The sequence below is a fragment of the Cetorhinus maximus genome, chromosome 2 (assembly GCF_964194155.1).
Source record: "Cetorhinus maximus chromosome 2, sCetMax3.hap1.1, whole genome shotgun sequence".
Lineage (NCBI taxonomy): Eukaryota > Metazoa > Chordata > Chondrichthyes > Lamniformes > Cetorhinidae > Cetorhinus > Cetorhinus maximus.
This window is the reverse complement of record NC_135880.1, coordinates 170,656,392-170,682,973: the sequence shown is the minus strand read 5'-3', so window position 1 is coordinate 170,682,973 and position 26,582 is coordinate 170,656,392. Positions and strand designations below refer to the sequence as shown.

General features: G+C 44.4%; 1 long non-coding RNA gene across 1 annotated transcript in view; it reads right to left on the bottom strand.

The window, feature by feature from the left end:
- LOC144690773 (uncharacterized) overlaps window positions 1–26,582 on the bottom strand; it is a 287,279-nt gene that overhangs the window by 231,607 nt on the left and 29,090 nt on the right. The window lies entirely within an intron of this gene.

The window sequence follows — 26,582 nt, the reverse complement described above, 5'->3', positions numbered from 1 at the left end:
AAATTCCAGCATCTGCTATGGTGGGATTTGATCCCAGGTCCCAAGAGCATTACCCTGGGTCTTTGGATTACCGATCCAGTGACAATGCCACTATGCCACCACTTCCCCTGTGGAGCCCTAGCAAACTGAATTCAATAGGAATCAGGGGAAAATTCTCCTTGGGATGGGCAATAAATGCTTGCCTAGCCAGTGAAGCCCACATCCCATGAGTGAATTAAAAAAAAACTCGGTCAAGGGCAGTCACACTGACCTCAGGTTTTTTGTTCATCAGGAGTTCCTCAGGGTAGTGTCCTAGGCCCAACCATCTTCAGCTGTCGACCTTCCCTCTATCATAAGGTCAGAAGTGGGGGTGTTCGCTTATGATTGCACAATGTTCAACACCATTTGCGTCTCCTCAGATACTGAGGAAGACTGTGCCTATATACAGCAAGGCTTGGACAACATTCAGACTTGGGCAGACCAGTGGCAAGTAACATTCATGCCATACAAGTGCCAGGCAATGACCATCCCCAACAAGAAAGAATCCAGCCATCGCTTCTTGACATTCAATGGCATTACCATTGGTGAATCCCCCACTTTCAACATCCTGGGGGTTATCAGTAAGTTGCCTTCTGACTCCCCAAAGCCTGTCTACCAACAACAAAGCACATGTCAGGAGTCTGTAGGAATACTCTCCACTTGCCTGGATGAGTGCAACTCCAGCAACACAAGAAACTTGAAACCATTCAGGGCAAAGCAGCCCACTTGATTTGTACCCCATCCACCACCTCCAACACCAATGCACCATGGCAGCAGTGTGTACCATCTATCAAAGCTCCTTCAACAGCACCTTCTAATCCTGTGACCTCTACCACCTAGAAGGACAAGGGAAGCAGATGCATGGGAACACCACTACCTGTAAGTTCCTCTCCAAGCCACACACCAATCTGAGTTGGAAATATATTGCCATTCCTTCACTGTCGCTGGGTCAAAATCCTGCAACTCCCTTCCGAAGAGCACTGTGGGGTGTACCTACACCATGGACTGCAGCGGTTCAAGAATGAAGCTCACCACCATCTCCTCCAGGGCAATTAGAGATGGGCAATAAATGCTGACTTAGCCAGCAATGTCCACATCCTGTCAAAGAATAATACAACATAAATAAATGGAGGCCATGTGATCAATCAAGCTCTTTCCTCTCAGTTTGCAATTCAATTGACTCTACTCAATTTGTTAAAATACCTGAGGGAAAGTACACTTCAAAGATGAAGAGACTGAATTTTCTTTCCCGATTTACGAAAGTGATTGAGCAGAGTTCCAGAATATTATTCTAATATTTTACTTTAATATTTAACCCTGACCTGTTGTAATCCACAGACAACATCTTGACAATTTCAGACACACCTTATTCCATATATATTTTGCTCTCCATCCACACCTAACTTATAACCTTCAGTACTATTGCAAACAGATCTGCTGGATTTAACTACTGTGGCATTAACAAATTTTGTTGGGAGTCTGTAGGACTCCAGAGAAAGCGTGAAAAAAACCTTCTAATTTGCAGTTTTACTTAAGGCTTGTGACTACTGTCTCTAGTTCTGAGATCACAGACCATGTTAAATAACATTCTTACATCTACATTATCTATGCCTCACAGCATACTGAAACTTTGTAGATTAGCAAGCTCATTTAGACCAAATAAATGAATGAAATGGATTTGGGTTTATACTGATACAACAATTTAAATACTAGGAACATGAGAACAGGAGTAGGCCATTCATCCCCTCAAGGCTGTTCTGTCATTTAATTACTACATGGCTGATTGTAACGCAACTTTACTTGCCTCTGCTCCATATTCTTGATACCCTTAACAAAAATCCAATCTCAGTCTTGGAAGCTCCAATTGTTACTGCAGCCACAGATGTTTGAGGGAGAGAATTCCAGATTTATGCTACCTTTTGTGTGAAAAATGCTTCTTTCCTAAATGGCATAGGCCTGATTTTAATGTTATGTTGATACCAGAGGAAATCATTTCTCTGCATCTACTGTGTCAAATCTTTATAACAATTTAAACATTTCAATCAGATGAACCTTCAATCTTCTATACCCAAGGGAATACAAGCCAAGTGTATGCAACCTGCCTTCATAATTTAACCTACGGAGCCTTAGCAACCTTCTGTTGAATCTGCACTGCACCTTCTCCAAAGTCAATATAATCCTTCCTGAGGGGCAGTACCCAAAACTGAATGCAGTCCTGTACACAGGGTCTGACCTAGGCTCTATAGAAACATCAAGTCATTCCAATTTTCAAACTGTCTTTCAGAAATAGGATTGCTGAACAAGCACGTTATTTACCCACTGCGGGTTGGCCTCAAACTGCCAGATCTCAATTCAACTATAGCCTTGTATAATCAGCACTAAAAGGCCTCCATCTCTCGCAGGAAGCTTTTTTTGAACTTAGGCCTCTGCAGCAAGAGGGCAGGACGTACAGCAGTGTTTAGCACGGTGCCATCCCCAGTGATTCACTGCTTCAAATAGCACTGTGAACATTTCATTCTTTGCTAAATATTTTTACTGTGTATGTGTTGATGTAAGTGAGTTAGTGTTAATAGGCTAAAGAGAGACAATGGATATCAATGGCATGGGGAATTCAAATTGCAGAAACGATATAACAGAGTTCCCATTAAAAAGAACAAGTTAAATGCCTCAAAGTGAATTCATTCTGGAATACTGGTACCTTCTACTGGAAGTAGGTTTTCAATTCTGAAATGGTTTCCAATCACCGAATACTGTTGATGGAAGTTTCTGAGGGAAGTTATTCTAAATAGTTAGATGGATTTGTACCATTGATGGAAGTTTGGTTACTTGAACATAAAAATGTCAAATGAGTTACGGTGAAAGGACTTGGCTGACCAATGTGCCACCTAGGGCTTTAACTTTAGAATGATTTCTGAAAGAGGATTTGTCCCACTGCTAGGCCAATTGTTGTTGTGGAAGATTTCCAGTAAAATCGCTCACCAAGCAGTTAAGTCCTCAAACCATCCTCTCCATCTTGGCACAAAGAAGATAGCTGAAGGTCGCAACAGGGCCTACTCCAAGGGTCATGGTCTACTATCACTTTTAAATACGAAATAAGCCAAACTGAAGTCAAGTTGTGTTATCTATGGTTATATCAATGAGTTGTTTGTATGCGCTACTCGCCTCCTACAACTGAATTGCAATCTTTGGGGGTTACTGTTAGAAATTTTGTTTAAATCCATGAAATTTAAAGAATCAAATGGATAGTCCTGTATTAATGTGCAGCTTCAAGCAGGAGAAGGATATTGAATCCGTATATATCAATGTGGTTGAGAAGAAATTATTTCCTTTTTATTTTATTTTTTTCACTTTTTCTAAAAAAAGATTCATGTTTATTTGAGGGTTTCAAGTTGGTTTCTTTTAAAATTCATCCCCATGGTCAAGCTCATTGTTCTCTTTCTCTAACTAGAGCATAGAATCGTTGACCACAGAAGGCTGCCATTCAATCCATCGTGTTGAATTTTTGAAAGAGCTTTCCTCTATTCACCCACTCCCTGTTCTTTCCCCAGGCCCCTGAAAATGCATCCAATTTCCTTTCGAAAATTACACTTGAAAGTCTTCTTCCACTAGCCTTCTAGATAGTGCACAAACCCTCTGTGCAAAAAAGAAACCTCATCTCCCCTTGTTCTTTTGCCAATTATATTAAATCTGTCCCTTTTGGTTACTGACCCGCCTGCCAGTGGGAACTATTTCTCCTTAATTACTCTATCAAAACCCTTCATAATTTTGAGCACCTCCACTGAATTTCCCCTTAACCTTCACTGCTTAATGTGGAACAATCTCAGCTCCTCTGGTCTCTTCACCATCGCTCCTTTTTTTTATCACAAACAAAAACAGAAAATGCTGGAAAAACTCAGCAGGTCTAACAGAAACTGTGGAGAGAAAAACAGAGTGAACATTTCGAGTCTGTATGGCTCTTCTTCAACATTTTCTGTTTTTGTTTCAGATTCCCAGCATCCGCAGTATTTTGCTTTTTGCTCCTTTTTTAAAAATAATTGTTTGCTCTGTAAAGCTCTTGGGGAAATTTTTCTCTATTAAAAGTGCAATATAACAAGTTGTTGGCATGTGTTCTTCTAAATATTGACTAAAGATTGACAGCAGAGAGCTAATGGAGAGTCATGTAGTGCATCGGTCAATCGAATCAATGATGTAAATTAGTTATTACTTTGCTCTGAGGTCAAAGTCATTTTAAAGTTTGAGATGCTCTTGAAATTCATGATAAGATGCCAAGTAAATGTGTGAATTTCTACATCGTGTGAAATGGTACACTCCAAATGTGGTCTAAAATTAGTGCAGCATCACGGAATCATATCATTGCCTTTACAAGCTGCGACTGCATTGCTCTCATTCTCCAATGCTCAATGGTGCCAGTGGCTCAGTGATCTGACGGAATCGGTTTTTGAGACAGACTCGAATCGAAAGGGGGGAAAAATGAAACGGAAAGGGGGCAAAACGAAACAGAAAGGGGGCAAAACGAAACAGAAAGGCGACAAAATGAAACAGAAAGGAGGGAAAACGAAACAGAAATGGGGGCAAAATGAAATGAAAAGGGCAAACTGACCCTCTCAGTTGCTAAGGGAACTAACACCGAAACTGAGATTGGAAACCAAAATTTTTGGTTGAAACTATCTAAAAGGAGACAGAGCCATCAGAGCTCAGCTGATGAGTCCAGTGGTGCAGTACAGGCTGGCTGAAGAAGACAGAGGCTAGATCCAGAAGCTGTGAATAAGCAAAGTTGGTGCAGCTGTTTCTGCTACTTGAAAATAACATTGGGGGATCTACGTTATCCAGACCGAGTTGAGGAAATATTGCAGACGTGTGCCAGTCAGGTCAGTTGTGCACTGCTGTCAGCTGGGGATCTGGCTATATCCTAGAAGAGGAACTGAAATTCTTCATAAGGAAGGCAGAGTTTTCAAGATTTTGTGACTGGGTTTGATGACCCATGTGCTGAGTGGACTGCTGAACCAATTCTTATGATCTGTCTTTGTTGTCTCTGCCGTTTAATGTGCAATTTATAGTTTTTTGCTTGTTAATTCATGTTTAACTTATATTAATTCTGGGTTTGAGTATAGGAGGTTATCTAAGATGGTATTTGGTGTTTGCTTTGTTCGATTCTTGTATAGTAAAAATTTTTCTATTTTAAATCGTGGAACCTTGTGATTTCATTCTGTTAGTAAATAACTGGGATTTCAGATGATTACATTTTTTAAAAAAAAGTTATTGGTCTCTAATGAGATCTTAACAATGAGCAGAACTCTCACCGCTGAGACAGGTGGTTGTAGGATGAAGTCATGCTCCAGATAACAAAAACACAAAATATGCAGCGTGGAGCTTAAGAAAGCAATTAGGAGAGCAAAGAGGGGATATGAGAGCGCTCTGGCTGGTAAAAGTAGGGAAAATCCCAAGATATTCTGTAAGTATATCAATGGGAAGAGGATAACCAGGGAAAGAGTAGAGCCCATTAGGGACCAAGGGGGCAATCTATGGGTGGAGCCAGAGGACATTGGTAGAGTGTTGAACGAATGCTTCACATTCGTCTTCATCCAAGAGAATGAGGATGAAGGTATCGAACTTGGGGAGAGGGACTGTGAGGTTCTTGAGCAAATTGATATAGGGAGTGACAAGGTATTGGAGGTGTTGGCAGGCTTAAAAATGGACAAATCTCCAGGTCCGGATGATTTGTGTCCCAGACTGCTGAGGGAGGCAAGGGAGGAGATCGCAGGGGCTCTGATCCAAATTTTTAATTCCTCTCTGGCCACGGGGGAGGTGCCAGAGGACTGGAGAACAGCTAATGTGGTTCCGCTATTTAAGGAGGGTTGTAGAGATAAGCCAGGAAACTACAGGCCAGTGAGTCTGATGTCAGTGGTAGGGAAACTATTGGAGAAAATTCTGAAGGAGAGAATGCATCTCCACTTGGAGAGGCAAGGTTTGATCAGGGATAGTCAGCATGACTTTGTCAGAGGGAGGTCATGCCTAACAAATTTGATTGAATTTTTTGAGGAGATGCCCAGGTATGTAAATGAGGATAGTGCAGTTGATGCAGTTTATATGGATTTCAGCAAAGCCTTTGACAAGGTCCCACATGGGAGACATATAAAGAAGGCAAATGCACATGGGATACAGGGTAATTTGACAAGGCAGAATGAAAATTAGCTTAGTTGTAGGAGACAGAGGGTGATGACAGAAGGATGTTTTAGTGACTGGAAGCCTGTGTCCAGTGGCATACCACAGGGATCTGTGCTGGGTCCCCTATTATTCACCATTTATATAAACAACAGAGATGACTATGTGGGGGGTAGGATTAGTAAGTTTGCGGATGACACAAAGATTGGCCGGGTGGTTAACAGTGAGGTTGAGTGTCTTGGGCCACAGGAAGAAATAGACGGGATGGTCAAATGGGCAGATAAGTGGCAGATGGAATTTAACTCTGAAAAGTGTGAGGTGATACACTTTGGAAGGAGTAACTTAACAAGGAAGTATTCAATGAACAGCATGACACTAGGAAGTTCTAAGGAACAATGGGACCTTGACGTGTGTGTCCATAGATCCCTGAAGATGGAGGGGTATGTTAGTGGGGTGGTGAAAAAGGCATATGGGACACTTGCCTTTATAAATCAAGGCATAGATGACAAAAGTAGGGAGGTCATGTCGGAGTTGTATAGAAGCTTGGTGAGGCCACAGCTGGAGTACTGTGTGCAGTTATGGTTGCCACATTATAGGAAGGATGTGATTGCACTGGAGGGGGTGCAGAGGAGATTCACCAAGATGTTGCCAGGGATGAAACATTTAAGTTATGAAGAGAGGTTGGATAGACTTGGGTTGTTTTTGTTGGAGCAGAGAAGACTGAGGGGCGACCTGATCAAGGTGTACAAGTTTATGAGGGGCATGGACAAGATGGATAGGGAGCAGCTGCTCCCCTTAGTTGAAGGGTCAGTCACGAGGGGACAGAATTTAAGGTGAGGGGCAGGAGGTTTAGGGGGGGATGTGAGGAAAAACATTTTTACCCAGAGGGTGGTGACGGTCTGGAATGCACTGCCTGGGAGGGTGGTGGAGGCGGGCTGCCTCACATCCTTTAAAAAGTACTTGGATGAGCACTTAGCACGTCATAACATTCAAGGCTATAGGCCAAGTGCTGGTAAATGGGACTCAGTAGGTAGGTCAAGTGTTTCTCATGTGCTGGTGCAGACTCGATGGGCCGAAGGGCCTCTTCTGCACTGTGTGATTCTGTGAAAATCAATGGAGCGCTGTACTGCCAGATGTTAGCTGCAAAATTTGGCTCCTGAGTATTTACCTCCAAAATGGCATCCATACACAAGAAGTGTCACACCGAGTGTATGCAGTCTAGGAAAATTGCAATGTCAACCAGTGTTTAATCCTTCCAGTGCTGCCATTTTGGAGCTGAACCCTCCAAGTACCAGCCTCCCTTACCTCACACAGCTGAACATGAGTTCAGCAGCAGGAAAGATTGCCCATTAGTATGTTTAAATATATCATCCACCACTTTTAGATTAGTCCCTGATTGATTTCTACTGCCTGTTGCTGTGATTGTAAGTGTTTGGCGGTCTCTAGAGTTATGTTAAGTTGCTAAAGTCTACACTGTGTGAGTGATGTGGCAGTTAAATCTGGAATAAAAAGCTTGCATCAGTAATGATGACCATGAAACTACCAGATTGTCCTAAAAATCCATCTGGTTCACTGATGTCCTTTAGAAAAGGAAATCTGCTGTCCTTACCCAGTCTGGCCTATGTGACTCCAGGCCCACAGCAATGTGGTTGACTCTTAACTGCTGTCTGAAATAACCCAGGAAGCCACTCAGACATTTACAGGAAAATAGCTCATCACCACCTTTGAAGGCAATTAGGGATGGGCAATAAATGATGGCTTTTCCAATGATGTCCATATCCCATGAACAAGCAATTTAAAAAAATGTGCTTATAGAGATTTATCCTGAATTCAATGGTTCTGCATAAGCAACTTGTTCCCAGACATGGGCTCAGTAGTATACATCCCACTTAAGCTACAGTATGACAAGGAGAATAATCAGAGGTGACATAGAGCAGGACAAACTACTGGAAGGTGGAGGAGGGGGCAAAGAATGGCTCTCTGCAGGTGGCCATATCTGTTGAGGGTGTTTAGGGAGCACCCAGGAAGTCTGCATCAGATACTTGAAGGCAGTCCTCACTGAAATCCATCACCTGCTATAGTCACAACTACAGTTTCCAAGCACGGTAAGGATGGCATTGTCAGTGGCTGTGAAGCTGACCATGGACATGAATTTTTGTGTCTTGACTCTTTCCAGGCTGGAGCAGGTGATACTTGTAACATCTCACAGTCCGCATTGCATAAGGGAAATCACTGAGGCTTTTATTCAGAAAGAACTGCCTGCATTTCATTCTCTCTTGCCAGAGAGAAACAGGCAGAGTGAGCATACAGCTTTTTTTGCTGATTGCAGACTTTCCTACGGAACAAGGTGCTATTGGCTTCTGCTTTGTAGGCGCAGCACATCAACCAAGTGATGTACTCAACCAAAAGGGATCCAACTTCCTTAACGTCCAGCTTGTGTGCAATCATGTGCAGTGTATCATCCCACTTTCCTGGTAGCAGTCATGATACCTTCATACTGCGGCAGTCCATGGTATACCTGCATTTGTGCCATCACAACCCATCAGAAGGTGACTTTTAGACAACAAGGGCTTTCCTTTTACTACATGGCTCATGCTGTCTAACCCACACATATGGGGGCAGCATGCATAATTTAAAATTCTTGCTGATGCATGTAATGTCATAAAGAAGACCATTGAGATACTAAAACAATTCTTTTCTGCCTGGACCTCCCTGGAGGAGCCTTGCAGTACTTTGCAGTGCACATATTGGGAGGCAGTGGTGTAGTGATAATGGAGAAATTCAGAGGCCCAGGCTAATGCTCTGGGAACATGGGTTCAAATCCCAGCATGGCAGTCGGTGGAATTTGAATTCAATTAATAAAATCTGAACTTAAAAACTGGTGTCAATAATGGTGACCATGAAATTATCGATTGTTGTAAAAACCCATCTGCTTCACCGATGCCCTTTAGGGAAGGAAAGCCACCCTTACCTGGTCTGGCCTACATGTGACTCCAGACCCACAATAATGTGGTTAACTCTTAATTGCCTTCTGAAATAGCCTAGCAAACCACTCAGTTAAAGGGCAATTAGGGATGGGCAATAAATGCTGGCCTTGCCAGTGACACCCACATTCCATGAAAGAATTAAAAAAACAACACATCAAGATTGGTGGTTTCTCTCTGGGAGTGTGAAGCATGCTGAACAACATCAACATCATGACAGCACAGCACTTGACACCAACTATACAATGACCCAGCTGAGGATGAGGGCAACAAACACAGCCTCTTTCTGTCTGGGCTGTCCATAAAGCCCTCATCTGACTGCGATATCACTAAACACAATCCCAATTCCCCAACAACAGTTCCACACCCTACCTTCCTCATTTACTGACCGCTGGGCCACAATTCAAAATTGAAAGCCACAATAAAATAAACATTCCAAACCTAATTTATTAAAGCACACATTGCATACATACAACAACTAATCATCGTTGTGATTCTCTTAGTACTTATCTTGTGGATGCCCTAACCTGCCCTAATGCTCCCATGCAGAGTTAGCCCTGTTGCTGTAGCATGGCTGGTAAAAGGCTGCTGACTTTCAGTGGTGGAGATTGCAGATGGTCTTGAAGGATGACCTCGAGGAGCTCTGTCCCTAGCACGTCAGACTTTTGACTGCATCATATCATTGTGGGCTGGAGCAGTCTGGGCTGGCTGGCTGGCTGCCAGACAAAGTCAAGGGCACTGGCAGGGTGGAAGAAGGACAAATGCCATCATCCTGAGAGAGGACAGTGGGTCTGCATTCCATGGAGCCAGTGCCGCGCCCTCAGAGTGGCACCTCAGCAATCCTAGAAATCTGTTGGAGGACAGATTTCTGCAAGGCCCTTTAAGCAGCGTTGAACACTAGTATCTGCAGCTATGATGGTAGCATTCTGAGCTAGCATACCAGCAAGCTGAGTTTGCATGCCCTCAGCCTGAGCTCCCACTGCAGCACACAAATGTTGGATGCCTTCTGCTTGTGCCGCAATGGGAGCTGAGACATTGGCCATCAGACGCTGCACCATTGTTGGGTCCACAAGTGTGCAGATGGAGTACGCCACCAGTTTCATTCTGGAGAGGTTGGGGTCCCAGCTGTGCACAAAGGCCTGTGCCAAGTTGGCGCTGGATTCTTCTACGCCCCTTGACATTGATCGCTGGCAAACTGTCAACACACCAAGCGTTTCATTGTGCACATCCATCAGCATTCTAGTGGGTCACCCCATCAAAGTATTGACCTGAGTCCCTCCGCAGCAATACTCCCGTGCAACCTCGCCCTCCAGTGAGCTGACACCAGTAATACACTTGACTCCTGCCCTGTCTTGAGACAATTCATGGGGGTATCGGAGCTGCTGGCTGCTGGTGTTTCTTTTGCATCACAGTATTTTTCCTTTTCCACTTGTTACTTTTCCTCCATTGGCTGGCTGGAAGTTCTTCCGTATCTGAAAGGAGTGAAGCAGTTAGGGTAGGGTGGTGAGGGGAGGATGGGAAAAGCAAGGGGTAGGTGCTTACATCATGTGGAAATATCAATGGACTAGTAATCCAGAGGCCCAGCCTCCATTCCTGGGGACATGAGTTCAAATCCCGCCATTGCAGCTGGAGGAATTTAAATTCATTGGGGAAAATTCTCCCCCCCGTTGGCGGGGAAGTTCAGGAGCGGGCGCGGGCAGGCACGCCTCCAATTGGCGTCCCCAATTGGAGGTGCGTCGCCATTTTACGTGGGCGGGCCAATTATGCTATGCGCACCCTGTGCGGGCTGTGGCGGGGGGGAATTCCCTAAGCCGAGAGTGTGCTCTTTCGCGCATGCGCACGAAAGAGCGCACTCATCTCCCTGAGGCTATGTGCCGCCTCAGGGAGATTGGCGCCAAATTCAAAAATGTGAAATATAGAAAAATAAATTTTCCCTGACATGTCCCCTCATGTGACACTGTCACATGAGTTGGGACATGTCCATCACTTTTAATTAAACTTTTATTAAATTTTTAAATACCTACATGAATAAATACATACCTCACCCCGCCACGGATGAGGTTTCATGCTTTTGGACGGGCAGATCCTTTAAGTGCTTCAATTAGTTTTTAAACCTCCTCAATTGGCCGTTGACAGATCGGCAGGCGCACAGCTGATTTGGCTGTGCCCCCCCGCCAACCTGAAAATTGAAATGACGCAGGGTGACGTCGGGAGTTCCATCCAACGTCATCCCGCGTCATTTTACGCGTCGGCGAGCGGGCCCCCCCCCACCCCCCCACCCGCCCCCCGCTCGCTGAACTCAATATCCTGCCCATTGAGTCTGGAATGTAAAGCTAGCCTCAGTAATGATGACCGTGAAATTATCATAGCTTGTTGTAAAAGCTCATCTGGTTCATTAATGTCCTTTAGGGAGGGAAATCTGCCATCCTTACCTGGTCTGGCCTACATGTGACTCCAGGCCCACAGCAATGTGGTTGACTCTTAACTGCCCTCTGAAATGGCCTAGCAAGCCTCTCAGTTAAAGGGAAATTATGGATTGGCAACAAATGCTGGCCTTACCAGCAACAGCCACATCCCATGGAAGAATAAAGAAAAAAAGTGCAGCTTATAAATCCAAGGAGATTGTGGGACGAAGGTGAAGTGGGGTGTGAGAAGAAGGATACCATTACCTTTGATGGTGTCAACCCCATAGCTGGCAATAGCCTCAGCAATGGCTAATCCAGTGATAGTGAGCACTGTCTCCTCTATTGGGGTAAGGACATGCAGCCATGGTTAGCTTCTGCTGCCTCTGGTTGGGCACCACGTTGTCTTGCAAGAGAGAAAGAAGCACATCACTGTGTGTGGTGCGATGTATTTAAGTGATGTAGCTGTTATGGCTGAATAGCTGGCAGAGTGTGCAAGCTGAGAGATGTCAGTGGGAGTCTTACACTAACACACTAGGCCCTGCTGCAAGGTGAAGCTATGAATGTGAGGTATGAGCCAAAATTGATAACGTTGTTGGTAGGTGAGTGATAGAGGGGCGTAATGCATTAGCCAAGTTTGAGGATTGTGGTGAGGTTGGTAGAATATGAAGATGCATTCGCTGACCTTGGCCATGTGGGAGGTCCCTGATGTTTGCATCCAGGTCCTCAAGACTAGATTCCTGGCATTGAATACCATGGCTAACTGGTTCCATTGCTTTTGCAAAGTTTGTCTGAAGGGCCTCCTGTGGTGATGATATCTCTGTTCCTCTCTACCTCTTGCACCATGGCCTCCAGTAGTGCAGTGTCAGAAAATCTTGGTGCCCACTTTTTGCCATGATGCGCCATTCTTTTGTCTTTCCCAGGTCACACTCAGTTGCAGTGTGACTTACAGCAACAACTTCAGCCGCAATGCACCTCCCCTTTATGAGGTGCAGGCTTGCTTTAAGTAGCACATGTTTGTTTTAATTTGTGCTTGACTCTCTCAATTTTGCGTGGCCAATGAGCTGTGCAGCCACTCAACACTGCACTTAATACCATCTGCATGCTACAGTTATTCAAATGAGCAGACAGCACAATGTTTGCGTGCTAGCTATGTTGGAAGCAACTGGCACCAGGTAATCTTGCATGCAAACCTCCTGCCACCGTTTTTGGACTCTGTCCAATTTCACAGCCACTGCCTTCCAGATGTACACAAAAACATCATGGCCAGAAATTTGCCCTCGTCGGGTGAGGTTTCCTAAAAAACTGCAAAGGCCGCTTGGCCTTTTCACCTGCTCGCCAACCATTAGGTTGGACGGCAGTGTAAATTTCAAGTTAATGAGCTTGTTAATGGCCATGCCTGCTAAACGAAATATCCCACAACTGCACAATGATGTCGGGATGCACCCCCAATGTCATCGCGCGTCATATTGTGTTCATGCATGTTGGGTGCACACCTGCATGCCGAACATAAAATTCTGGCCCATGCCACCATTTTGAAGAAGAACATGGGAGTTCTCTCCTGACCTATAGGGTCCATCAACTAACATCACTAGAGCAGTGATTTGTCATCCATTGGTCATTTATCTCATTGCTCTTTGCAGGAGCTTGCTGTGTGAAAATTGACTGTCAAGTTTCTCATATTACAACAGTGACTGCAATTGAAAGTATTTCATTGGCTGTAAAGCCCTTTGCGATATCCTGAGATCATGTTGATGCAATATAAGTGCATGTTCTTTATCAATATCCATATTGCCATGAACAATTTCTTATACTTAAAAGCTAGAAAACCTGGCTGAAAAACATCAGAGAGTTAAATAGTAAGAGTGTGATGTGCTTATAAATTTGGCTATAAAGACACATTTGGACACTTTTGAAACTCCTGTCAGGTTCACAGATCAAGATCTCTCAGGTTCCACCATTTGATCACTGCAGGGAATAAACACTTGGACCATGTTACAATCTTCAATTGTACCCCTGTAACAGTTTACATACATGATATTCTAGGTTGCAAGCCCACTCCATTTCTGATAATTGTCCAGTTATTTGTATTACATTTCATCACAGACACATTATAGGCAATTTTAGTTATATGTTTGCAACCAAAGCTCCGAAGCTTTCCTCAGTTAGAAAATTGGTTGTGCTTTTATCTTAAATATAATGCTGTTCTGGGAGGAGCTGAGGTACAGATGTATAAAGGTGATTGATATCAGAGTGACAGGTGCAGATGGTCAAGTGTCATCAAGGCTCTATTGGGCAAAGGCCTAAACCCATACAGTTCTGCAGGTCTGCATTGACTTGGCTGACAGCAGTTAGAGTGTGACAGTTTATCCCACAGGCCTGAGCTGGGAAACCGAGAAGTCAGCCAAGGTTCCTGATCCCGATCGTTATTCCAGTGACCTTTGCTGACAAGCGCGCATCTGTAGACACTGAGTGGGAGCATGAACAGGTTGGGTTACAATTCACTGCATGTGTCAGCCTAGTACGTGAGGTATACTCACTTGGGAGAGGTAGCAGAAGGCTGTTGGCACTTACCTCAGGCAAAATCCTAGCCAGGCCCGTCACATCCAGGAGATGAGGGAAGAGTGATTAAAAAAAATAAGAAGGTCACTTTGCCTTTGGTCATGGAGAAGTGAGACATGTCACACATAACTGCAGTGAGGGTGCCTTGGAATTCAGGGACAACATCAGGGAAGGTGCTGAATACAAAATGCTGTTTTCAAAAAGGTAGGTGAGGAGATAAAGAAAGTAAACCATCGCAGTCTGTTCTGTTGCCAAGCCAATGGCAGAGAGTTGAAAGGAGTTGTCTGTTTATTGGGGTAATTTTTAATTGCACTCCCCACCCCAAAAAACAGATGGGTTATAGTCAGATCAGATGCTAAAATTAAAAAAAATATCAACCTTATCTCAACTCAGCTCCAATTTACTCATTCCTGAGTTTAATGGAGGCAGGTCCTTAGTAGGAACCAACCTGCTGCTAGGAGGTGGGTGAACTATTTTAATATTGTTAATGATACTGATAGTTTCTGGTTTAACCCTAGTGAACTGGGTTTCCCAGGTCTCAGGAAATCCAGTGATAGAAGTGGGATGGGGGGTGGTGGGGGTGCAGGGAGCAAGAGCACTTTATGGAAGTAGCTCAGTGCCTTTACAGCACTGCTTGTGGGCCAGGAGGAACATAACTGCTTCCCCCCGGTCCCCAAAGCTTCTTCCATATGAGGCACACAGCCTTATGCAGAGACCTGGAGTTAAAACCATACACAATATAGGGAAATCTGTGGTTTCTGCCCAAAACTCCTCTCCCAGCTTATGCATCTCACAGAATCACAGTGCAGAAGAGGCCCATCAAGTCTGCACCGACACGTGAGAAACACCTGACCTACCTACCTAATCCCATTTACCAGCACTTGGCCCAGAGCCTTGAATGTTGTGACGTGCCAAGTGCTCATCCAGGTACTTTTTAAAGGATGTGAGGCAACCCTTTTAATATCCAGTCCACTCTCTCTGATGTGCATTGCACTTGCTTGTTTGTGACTGAACACCAGAGGGAACCTGGATGGGAGTAAGCATAGTATAGCAATTACATTCCTGGGTACCCTCTCATGTGGAGAGGCGATGGTGTAGTGGTATTGTTGCTGGACTAGTAATCCAGAGACCCAGGGTAATGCCCTGGAGACCCGGGTACGAAGCCTGCCATGGCAGATGGTGGAATTTGAGATCAATAAAAATCTACTATTATGAAACCATTGTTGTAAAAAAAAAATTCCATCTGGTTCACTAATGCCCTTCAGAGAAGGAAATCTGCTGTCCTTACCTGGCCTGGCCTACATGTGACTCCAGACCCACAACAATGTAGCTGAATCTTAAATGGCCCAGCAAGCCACTCAGTTGTAGTAAAGTCACAGAAAAGGAATGAAACCAAACAGACTACCTGGCATCGACCTAGGAACTGGAAACGACAACGGCAATTGCAGCCCTGTTGACCCTGCAAACATCTGAGGCTAGTGTTGGGAGAGTTGTCTCACAGATTAGTCAAGCAACTGCCTGACAGTCATCCCATGGAATCATACCTTACAGATAACGTCCCAGACTCCAAAATCACCATCCTGTCCCACCAGCAAGACAGACCCAGCAGAGGTGGCAGCACAGTGGTATACAGTCGGGAGGGAGTTGCCCTGAAAGTCCTCAACATCGGCTCTAGACCACATGAAGTTTCATGGCATCAGGTCAAACATGAGCAAGGAAACCTCCTGCTGATTACCACTACTGCCCTCCCTCAGCTGATGAATCAGTGCTCCTCCATGTTGAACATCACTTGGAGTAAGCATTGAGGGTGGCAAGGGCACAGAATGTACTCTGGATAGGGGACTTCAATGTCCTATCAACAGCTACTGAGCGGGCTGGCTGAGCCCTAAATGGCATAGCTGCTAGGCTGGGTCTGCGGTAGATGATGAGAGGAAAACATATCTGGCCTCATCCTCGCCAACCTGCCAGCCACAGATTCATCTGTCCATGACAGTATCAATATCAGTATGAGTGACCACTGCACTGTCGTTGTGGAGACAAAGTCCCGCCTCCACAGTGAGGAGACCCTCCATAGTGTTGTGTGGCACTACCTCCATACTAATTGGGATAGATTTTGAACAGATCTAGCAACTCAAGACTGGACATGAGGTGCTGTGGGCCATCAGCAGCAACAGAATTGTACTCGAACACAATCCGTAACCTCATGGCCTGGCATATCCCCCACTCTACCATTACCATCAAGCCAGGGGATCAACTCTGGTTCAATGAAGAGTGCAGGAGGGCATGCCAGGAGCAGCACCAGGCATACCTGGTGTCAACCTGGTGAAGCTATGACACAGGACCACTTGTGTGCCAAACAGCATAAGCAGCAAGTGATAGACAGAGCTAAGCAATCCAATGGATCAGATTTAAGCTCTGCAGTCCTGCCACATCCAGCTGTGAATGGTGGTGGACAATTAAACAACTCACTGGAGGAGCAGGCTCCATAAATATCCCCATCCTCAATGATGGGGGAGACCAGCACATCAGTGCAAAAGAGAAGGCTGAAGCATTCGCAACAATCTTAAGCCAGAAGTGCCGAGTGGAGGATCCATTTCAACCTCCTCCACAGGTCCCCAGCATCACAGATGCCAGCCTTCAGCCAATTTGATTCGTTCCACACAATATCAAGAAATGGCTGAAGGCACCGGATACTGCAAAAGCTATGGGGCCTGACAATATTCCGGCAACAGTACTTAAGACTTGTGCTCCAGAATTTGCTGTGCCCCTAGTCAAGCTGTTCCAGTATAGCTACAACACTGGCATCTACCCAGCTATGTGGAAAATTGTCCAGGTATGTCCTGTACACAAAAAGCGAGACAAATCGAACTCGGCCAATTACCACCCCATCAGTCTACTCTCAATCAGCAGTAAAGTAATGGAAGGGGTCATCAACAGTGCTGTCAAGCGGCACTTGCTTAGCAATAACCTGCTCACTGATGCCCAGTTTGGGTTCCACCAGGGCCACTCAGCTCTTGACCTCATTACAGCCTTACTTCAAACATGGATAAAAAAGCTGAACTCCTGAGGTGAAGTGAGAGTGACTGCCCTTGATATCAAGGCAGCATTTCACCGAGTGTGGCATCAAGGAGCCCTAGCAAAACTAGAGTTTTGGGAATCAGGGGGAAATCTCTCCATTGGTTGGAGTCATACCTAGCACAAAGGAGGATCATTGTGGTTGTTGGAGGTCAGTCATCTCAGCTCCAGGACATCATTGCAGGAGTTCCTCAGAGTAGTGTCCTAGGCGCAACCATATTCAGCTGCTTCATCAATGACCTTCCTTCCAGCATAAGGTCAGGAGTGAGGATGTTCACTGATGATTGCACAAAGTTCAGTACCATTCGCGACTCCTCAGAAACTAAAGCAGTCCATGTCCAAATGCAGCAAGACCTGGACAATATCCAGGCTTGGGCTGATAAGTAGCAAGTAACATTCGCGCCACACAAGTGTCAGGCAATGACCATCTCCAAGAAGAGAGAATCCAACCAATGCATCTTGATGTTCAATAACATTACCATCACTGAATTCCCTGCTATCAACATCCTCGGGGTTACCATTGACCAGAAACTGAACTCGACTAGCCATATAAATACTATGGCTACAAGAGCAGATCAGAGGCTCGGAATCGTGCGATGACTAATGCAACACCTGACTCCCCAATGCCTGTCCACCATCTACAAGTCACAAGTCAGGAGTGTGATGGAATACACCCCACTTGCCTGGATGAGTGCAGATCCAACAACACTCAAGAAGCTGGACACCGTCCAGGACAAAGCAGCCCGCTTGACTGGCACCACATCCACAAACATTCATTCCCTCCACCGCCGATGCACAGTAGCAGCAGTGTGTACCATCTACAAGATGCACTGCAGAAATTCACCAAGGCTTCTTAGACAGCACCTTCCAAACCCATGACCACTACCATGTAAAAGGACAAGGGCAGCCGATAGATGGGACCACCACCACCTGGAGGTTCCCCTCCAAGTAACTCACCATCCTAACTTGGAAATATATTTCTGCCCCTTCACTGTCACTGGGTCAAAATCCTGGAACTCCCTTCCTAACAGCACTGTGGATGTACATATACCAAATGTACTGCAGCGGTTCAAGAAGGTAGCTCACCACCACCTTCTCAAGGGAAACTAGGGATGGGCAATAAATGCTGGCCCAGCCAGCGACACTTACATCCCGTGAATTATTTTTTAAAAAAATGCTTTTTGGATATAATGCTCAGTGAGCTCTAGAGAGTTTGAAATAAAAGCAACTATTTTTAATGAAGGTCATTCATTGGACATCTTTGTCCAAAGTTGTGGTCTATCTTGTCACTGCAATTTTCTTTCATCATGTTATCATTGGGTGAAAACTGTGCAGAGTACTCAAGAGGGTCCAGCTGGAGTGAATACGTCGAAAGACTCAATTTTTAATTTTGGGCAAAGTAAGTTACAATGGATATCAAAAGGAAGCAGATTGGCTTATTTTCTGCAAACCTGCAATGAACACAATGATTAAAAAGTTGATGAGCAGACTAGAGACAAAATGTAGAATTATAGAATGGTTCCAACACGGGGACAGACCATTTGGCCATTCTTGTCTGTGCTAGGTCTCTGCAAGAGCAATTCACCTAGTCCCGTGACCCTACCCTTTCCCTGTAGCCCTGCAAATGTTTTCTCTTCAGATAATTATCCAATTTTCGTTGGAAGGCCTCAGTTGAATCTGCCTCCATCACCCTCTCTGGCGATACATTCCAGATTGTAAGCACTTGCTGTGTGTAAAATTGGTTACTCCTAATGTTGCCAATAACGAGTTAATATGGGGAGGGTTTAAGAACATCCAAGCTTAAGACCCTTGTTATGGCAAAATTGTTTGAATTTAACCAGAGAAGGCAAAGGAATTCTGAAACTGTTCTCAATATATGACAGAAATGAGGAAAACATGGAGCATGCGGGTATAATCAATACAATCAAGGTTCTGCTTGTAGTGAAATCTGAGTGTGCTACAAGATATTGTGGTGACTATCTTAGTTTGCAGCTTCATGAACGTCCTCTACCCAGGGCTGACGAGCTACTCAATGGTAGCCAAGAATATTCTCCAATAGATCTTACTTGCAATTGGAAATCTCTGAAGAAAGTTGCAATTTGACAAAAAATACAAAGGTTGTTGGTATTGGCTCTGCTCCACTAATATTTCTGAAAACTGATGGAGACAATCTTAGCTCGCCTCTAGGGCATTTAAGCATTCCTACTTAATCTCCTGGGTACTGGAAGATTAGAGGATGAACATTTTGAAGCAGCTTTCCGCCATTCACATGAATATGATCTCTGACTAAAGGGGTTTATACACTCTCTGTTACAAGACTTGGAGAGTGCCTTTTTTCCCTTTGCTAACAAGTTTGCTTCAACTTCTTTGATGGCTGAATACCAATGACGGCTGAATACCAATGACGGCTACATCTGCTCCAATGATTGTGAAAGAGATCCAGTCATCTCTGGGTCTAGTCATTTGTTACTGGAACCTTCTTCCAAGCATGTCAGCAGTCACATAGCCACTGAGAGGTTCCTTTGAAAGAAGTTAAAGCATAGGTGGTCAAAAGACATTCAGAGCAGTTTGGATGGTAACTCTTTGAAATCTAATGGCTGAGACATTATCAGTCCTGAAATCAAAGCCAGTTCCAGACACTGAATAAACATCGCGCTTGAAATCATTGTGGAGAAAGAAGTTCACATGACTCCAGTGACCATTTTGAAATCTCTATATTCCTTTAAGAATTGAGAAATCCTCGGTCTGTTGTTTAACATCGAGCCAGTGAACCAAGAAGTAGAACTTCAGGCTGAACAATAGCCTGCTCCCCGAAGTCATTCTCTGCTGGAAGGTTTCCTACCAGGGCCTGTAGAACTGACCCAGTCTCTGTCTAACAACCTCACCTTGCAGTATCAGCACCAACTGTAAAGAAAACTCTACAACTCTGGTCTTCAGCCAGCTGAATTCGAGCTCCTATGTGAACGAACTCTTCATTGGACTCTGACAATCATGTAAAATAACATTCATCTGTGATTCTTGCACTGTTGCTATCCATAGTGGCAAAACTTTTTTCTTTCCCCCCCTTGCTGTGTTTGTGTGTCATGGAGTGGGATATTGCGAGCACTCCTTTCTCCCCGCCCCCCTGTTTTGAATGTGAATAAACTAACCTTCTGAGTTAATCATGATGCGAGTTCTTCATAAATTGGATCTCACAGACTGAGGGTTTGTAGAAACACGCCACAGCATACTTTAAAAATAACACAAAACACTTTCTGCTTACAGGCAGTTGGTGAGAGGAAAAAAATTACAGTTTGCCTGCCTATCCTGTCTGTAAGACAAGCGAGGGTTTGCTACACTGATATAGAATTATATCTGGTCTAATCAACAGCACAGAAACAGGGCATTCTGCCCACTTGGTGGTTTTTATATGCCACATGAGCCTCCTCCCTCCCTATTTCATCTAACTCTATTAGCATAACCCCCTATTCCTTTCTCTGTCCTGAGATGATTTAGCTTCCTCTTAAATGCGTCTATATTAATCATCTTATCTACACCACATGGAAGGGAGTTCCACATTCTAACAAGTAAAGGCATTTCTCCTGAATTACTCTTTGGAAAGGATTGATTGGAGTTTAACATGGATGGTTGACCACAATAACACTGAATGGTGATCATGTGAAGATCTGAAGAAATGTAAGACATCATTTGTACGAAGAGTTAATGGAATCATAGTGCTAGCAATCCACTTCTCCATTTCAGCTGCACATAGCTTTTAAAATAATACATGCCATAGATTAGTGGTGACTTCTCATGGTGACCAAATACAATGAAGCTGGATTTTAAGAACACATTCTTCGTCAGGTGTATTATCTGAAGGTATTGTTACTTTGCCACTTTGCATCTGAGAGTGGGAGGGGAGTTAGCTAATACGCAAATGAGAACTGAGAAAACAGTCAGTGGATCTAATAGAGATTTGTTTGCAGTTCAGTTGACTGTGAACTGATTAGAAGCAATTGTATTCACTGCTTGTATCAAAACTCAACACCAACGTTAAATTCCCAACTAATTTATCCACTGTGACCTTATTTACATAAAATAATTTTACTTCCAATGTCTGGAATGGCCCTATTTGCAAGGATTCAATTCAATTGCAATATTCTTACTAGCCCAATTTGCATGTTAGAAAATTGCATCCTGTTGCTTGTCGTTCATGCACAGATTTTGGTGAATTAATTTGCGGAAGGAAAGAGTTTGAATGCGCTGGCAATTATTGTGTTTATCAATAAATTAGGGGGCAAAATTAATAAACCTGCCCACAATCTTTCTGAAATAATTCAGTGGCAAACTGTCTTAAAAATTGCACATCGCTCTCCCTGATGTTCAGTAAGAGCTTGTGGTACAGTACAGGGCCACATAACCCAGAAGAGACCCAAAATTTAATTGCTAACCGCTGCTATTTTGGTTAGTCTCAGCCAAGGTCCTGACAGAATTACGGGAGTGGTGTCAGGGGTGGGGGAGAGGGTGTGGTTGTTGGGGACAGGGAGGGGGAGGGAGCAGAGGAGGTATTATGATATGCCACACTGTTTTAGACCATTGAGGGATATAATCAGGCATGGTTCACATTCCTGACTGCTGTCCATTGGATTCCCAGCACCATTAACCATGCCCAACCCCAAAAACTGTACCTCGAGATATCTTAACTGTGATTTCTTTCGTAGTTCAATATGAAACTGGGCAAAGTACCATAGTGTTATGGAGTTGATCTTCAGACAACTTTTCTTAGTGGAAACATTTAACTTTATTTACAAGACAGCAGCAATATCTACACATGTGCATCAAACTCCACAACTGAAGAATAACTCTCCTGTAGAGGTTCCCGACACCGTTAACACATTGGTTTACACAGATCATGTGACCTTACAGCGCAAGATTATTCTTAAAGCTACAGTCCTACATTTCTCAAAACTATAATTACTACATATAGTGAGGACAAATAATGAGTCACTGTCATAAGCAAAGGAGAGAGAAATGATATAAACAGCTAAAGATGGGCTGAATGGCCTCATTCTTTGCTGTGGTCATTCTGTGATCCTATGCAATCTAAAGGGGCACAAAGAGATCACGACATATTTGCCATCAGTCCATATTTGTTTTTTTCAATATTGGGGAAAAGCCCTAAGGCCCATGTGCAGTAGTGACCTTTAGCTTCACATTGCATTGAAGTTAAACAACTTACATTTTTCAGGAAGCAATTTAACTGGAAAGAGATGTGATGGTGAGGACACAGGGTGATTTATTTCTGAGCATGAGCTGTAGGCAGGAGGTCTCATTTGAGAGCTATGCATCAGAGGATGGACAATCAGGGCAGCTCACCCACAATTTCCCAATCTGCCAGTCATCAGAAGGGCACCATCATAAACCAGACAAGTAAGAGGTCCTTGACAACATGGTTGGTCGGTGTTGTAAAAATAGAACTGTTCCTCAATGGAGGAAAGATATTTGTGTTAATTTGCATTTATTGGGTCACTTAAACCATAATTAAACGCTGTCCTGTTTGGTGCTGCTGCACACCCTCTGTGAAATGATTATTGTCTTGGGAGAGCATTTTATTATTTAATTAGTAAACAAGCAGCAGTTTCTCCTCCTTCACAGACTGTCTTGTTTCTGTATTGCCCTCAAATATGTATTACCCTCATATATATTTCTATGTAAATAGAATTAACTGGTGCACTGGTAAAAGGTCATATCTTGTGTTGAAAGCATTGAGATTAATGTGACCAATTATTCAGATTGTTGCAGATGGCAATGTCTAGTAAAGGAGTGCTACCAGGATGTGAAAATAGATCAGTTTATAATCTATAGCTTGCTCTGTTGTGAATTAGGCAGGGAGCTGCAGCAAGACATACGGGTAGGCACTTGCATATTCATGCAGCTAATTAAAAATCCGTATAATTGGACAGGGAGATATTGATATGCAGTGGGAAGCATTCCTGCCTCTGAGCCAGAAGCTCCAGGTTCAAGTCCCACTCTAGGACGTGATGGCCATGGTTCATAATGTGGCCAAACAGGTCGATTATCAACCTGCAATCCTTCCAAAATGCCTACGGCAGGCAGTAAGAGTGGGGGAATTTCCTGGTCAGCCATGTTTGATGTGGAGTGGCAGCCCCCCCGCCCCTCCACCCCACCTGCCCCTCCACCCCCCCCCCCCCCCCCGTCCCTCCACCCCCTCCCCGCCATTCCACCCCCTCCCCCCAAGCTACAGCCTCTGGCTTCAGGATAGCGACCTGTTCCAGGAGCTAACAACAGCCATAAGCGAGTGCTTCATCTGTCTTATGCGTCTCCAGATGTGAGGAGAGGGAAGAAGAACTGGACACCCCTAGAAAACAGACATCTGAAAAATAGGGGTTCGAAATAACTCCCGTGCTAAGATGTACAAGAGGCACTCTGAAACAACAGACACATCCAAATCATGAACTATGGACAGCCTACAAAGCACCAAGGCCTTGTACAAATTAAAACACAAGATGAGGCCTGTTACAAAGCTGCAGAACCTGGAACTTCCACTGGGCCAGGATCATTGAACCCTTACAGCTTCCTTGCTTTCTGCCCCCCCCAAAGACTTATGGACTCTGTGTCTGCCAGTCAGCAGTGAGTTTTGTGAAAGAAACAGCTTTTGTGGAATGGGAAGCATTTTACCCAGCGTTTATAGAGCAATGTCTTTGCTGTTATTTCCAGGATGCTTGCACAGCTCTGCCCCACAGATACAGTGGTTTCTCTGCCACGGTGCATGCTGGGTAAAGAGCTCCCCGTTGTACTGAAAATGCTTACAGTACATAGAATTGCCATTTTGAAATGAGAACCTGTAGTAACTGATGTTATAGCCTCTCCTGCTGTCTATCAGGGGGTCACGTGATGTTCTTGGAAGCGCCGACCAATTAGCCCTGAGCGTGGGAAATCCGAGGGCTTCCAGACGAAAGTCCTGGTCGAGCGTGCAACAGTTGAAAAGCTCTCTGTAATAATGTTACCTGTTTCTTGCTGAAACCCGTCTGCTCCACCAAGTCATTCAATTTGACGGCGAGGGAAAAATAGCTCCAATGCTGCACTTCACCTTGTTACCGTGAGTACATCGAATCTTAAGAAAAAGAAAAGACTACTCACCATTCATGCCACTGCTCAGCAGAATCAATCCTTACGATGAGGCTATGGAAGACTGGGTACAGTATGGAGAGCACCTTGGTTTTTATTTAATAGTAAACAAAATTACCGCAGAGGAAAAGCAGAAAGCCATCCTTTTGAGTGTATGTGGTAGCCAGACCTACAATCTCAGTCTCAGCCTGATGGCTCTGAATTTATTTTTTATTCATTCATGGGATGTAGGCATCACTGGCTAGGCCAGCATTTATTGCCCATCCCTAATTGCCCTTGTTCAGAGGACATTTAAGAGCCAACCACGTTGCTGTGGGTCTGGAGTCACATGTAGGCCAGACCAGGTAAGGATGGCAGATTTCCTTCCCTAAAGGACATTAGTGAACCAGATGGGTTCATTACACTTTTAGTTTCAGACTTTTATTGAGTTCAGATTTCGTCATCTGCCATGGCGGGATTCAAACCCAGGTACCCAGAGCATTACCCTGGGTCTCTGGATTACCAGTCCACATTACCACAATACCACTATGCCATCACCTCCCCATATGCGCCCAATTCAAAGTCCTATAATGAATTAGTGGGCCTCGTGAAAACACATTTCCAACTGAAGTCAATTAATTCCAGAGTTAGGGCTGCAGGGGAGTCCATAGCAACCTATGTAGCGAACCTGGAGCATTTGACAGAACACTGCGACTTGGGGGACACATTAAATGATACGCTGCGGAACCGATTAGTTTGTGGAGTGCAGGATGACGCCTTTCAGCGCTGTTTACTCGCTGAGGTCGACAGCGACTTGAAGCGCCCTGGAAATATCCCTCACCATGGAAAGTGCAGCGAGAGGCTAGCAGGCTTTGCAACATGTACAACATGGCGCCGTTCTTCATGAGGGGCGGAAGTCTACCACCGAGCGTAGCATGTAAACCAGAGACACAACAGCGAAGCGAGAGGAAATGTACACTGTTAGAAACATGAAAAGGCCTAGTAGAAACACTTCAGCAGCGACTTCAAGGTTAATTTGTTATAGATGTGGGGACCACGGACCGGACACCTGCAGATTTAAGGAGGCAGAATGACGTTACTGCCATAAAAAAGGTCACGTAGTAAGGCAATGCAGGGCAAAGTTGAAACAGCCCGTAAATCAGCAAACCAACATGATGGAATTTAAAAATACAGCAGAACCTGAAGCTGCTGATACCAACATTTATTCCCTGTATAACGTAATCGCTGTAAAAACCGAACCCAACACTGTCACAATCCAAGTTAATGGGAAGCCACTAATAATGGAGGTGGAAATGGGTGCCTCAACTACAGTGGTGGGAGAGCACACTTTCAAATCCCTTACTGAAGGTAGAAAGCCACTAAACCTGGAGCGGACAACCACTAAATTAAAGACTGGAGAATCTATTCAAGTAAATGGTATCGCCACAGTACCAGTGTCTTATAGGCCATACACAACCCAACTGCCTTTGATAATAGTGAAAGGAGAAGGACCCAGTCTTTTAGGCTGAGACTGGTTACAGAAAATCAAGCTTGACTGCTCTGAGATATATCACCTGAAAACAGGAGGAGTTCCTGAACTGCTAAGAAAATGCGATAGTATATTTCGGGGTGAATTAGTGAGGTTAAAAGGCTTGCAAGCAAAAATATAGTGGATCCTCAAGCGAGAGGAAATGTACACTGTTAGAAACATGAAAAGGCCAGACCTGTGCCTTATGCGTTGAAAGAGAAGGTGGATGTAGAACTGTGTCGATTAGAAAAGCTGGGCATCATCCAACCTGTCCAGTTCTCGGAGTGGGCAGCACCCATATTTCCAGTGGCTAAGCCTGACCAAACTATATGCATTTGTGGAGACTATAAATTAACTGTAAATAAGGCAGCAAAACCTGTTAAATACTCCATTCCAAGGATAGACGACTTATTTGCAAAGCTGGCTGGAGGCAAGTCCTATACAACATTAGATATGAGCCACGCCCACTAACAATTAGAACTGGATAGTACATCGAGAAAAAACGTGACTATTAACACACACGAGGGTCTGTATCAATACACTTGCCTACTCTTTGGAGTATCGTCTGCATGTGCAATCTTCCAAAGAACAATACAGAGCCTTTTGCAAGGACTTCCCCGAGTGGTAGTATACCTAGATGATGTTCTGATCACAGGGTCAACTGAGACCGAAGACTTGGCCAACCTGGAAGATGTGCTAAGAAGGTTTATGGGAGCCAGCATACGATTAAAAGAACAAAAAATG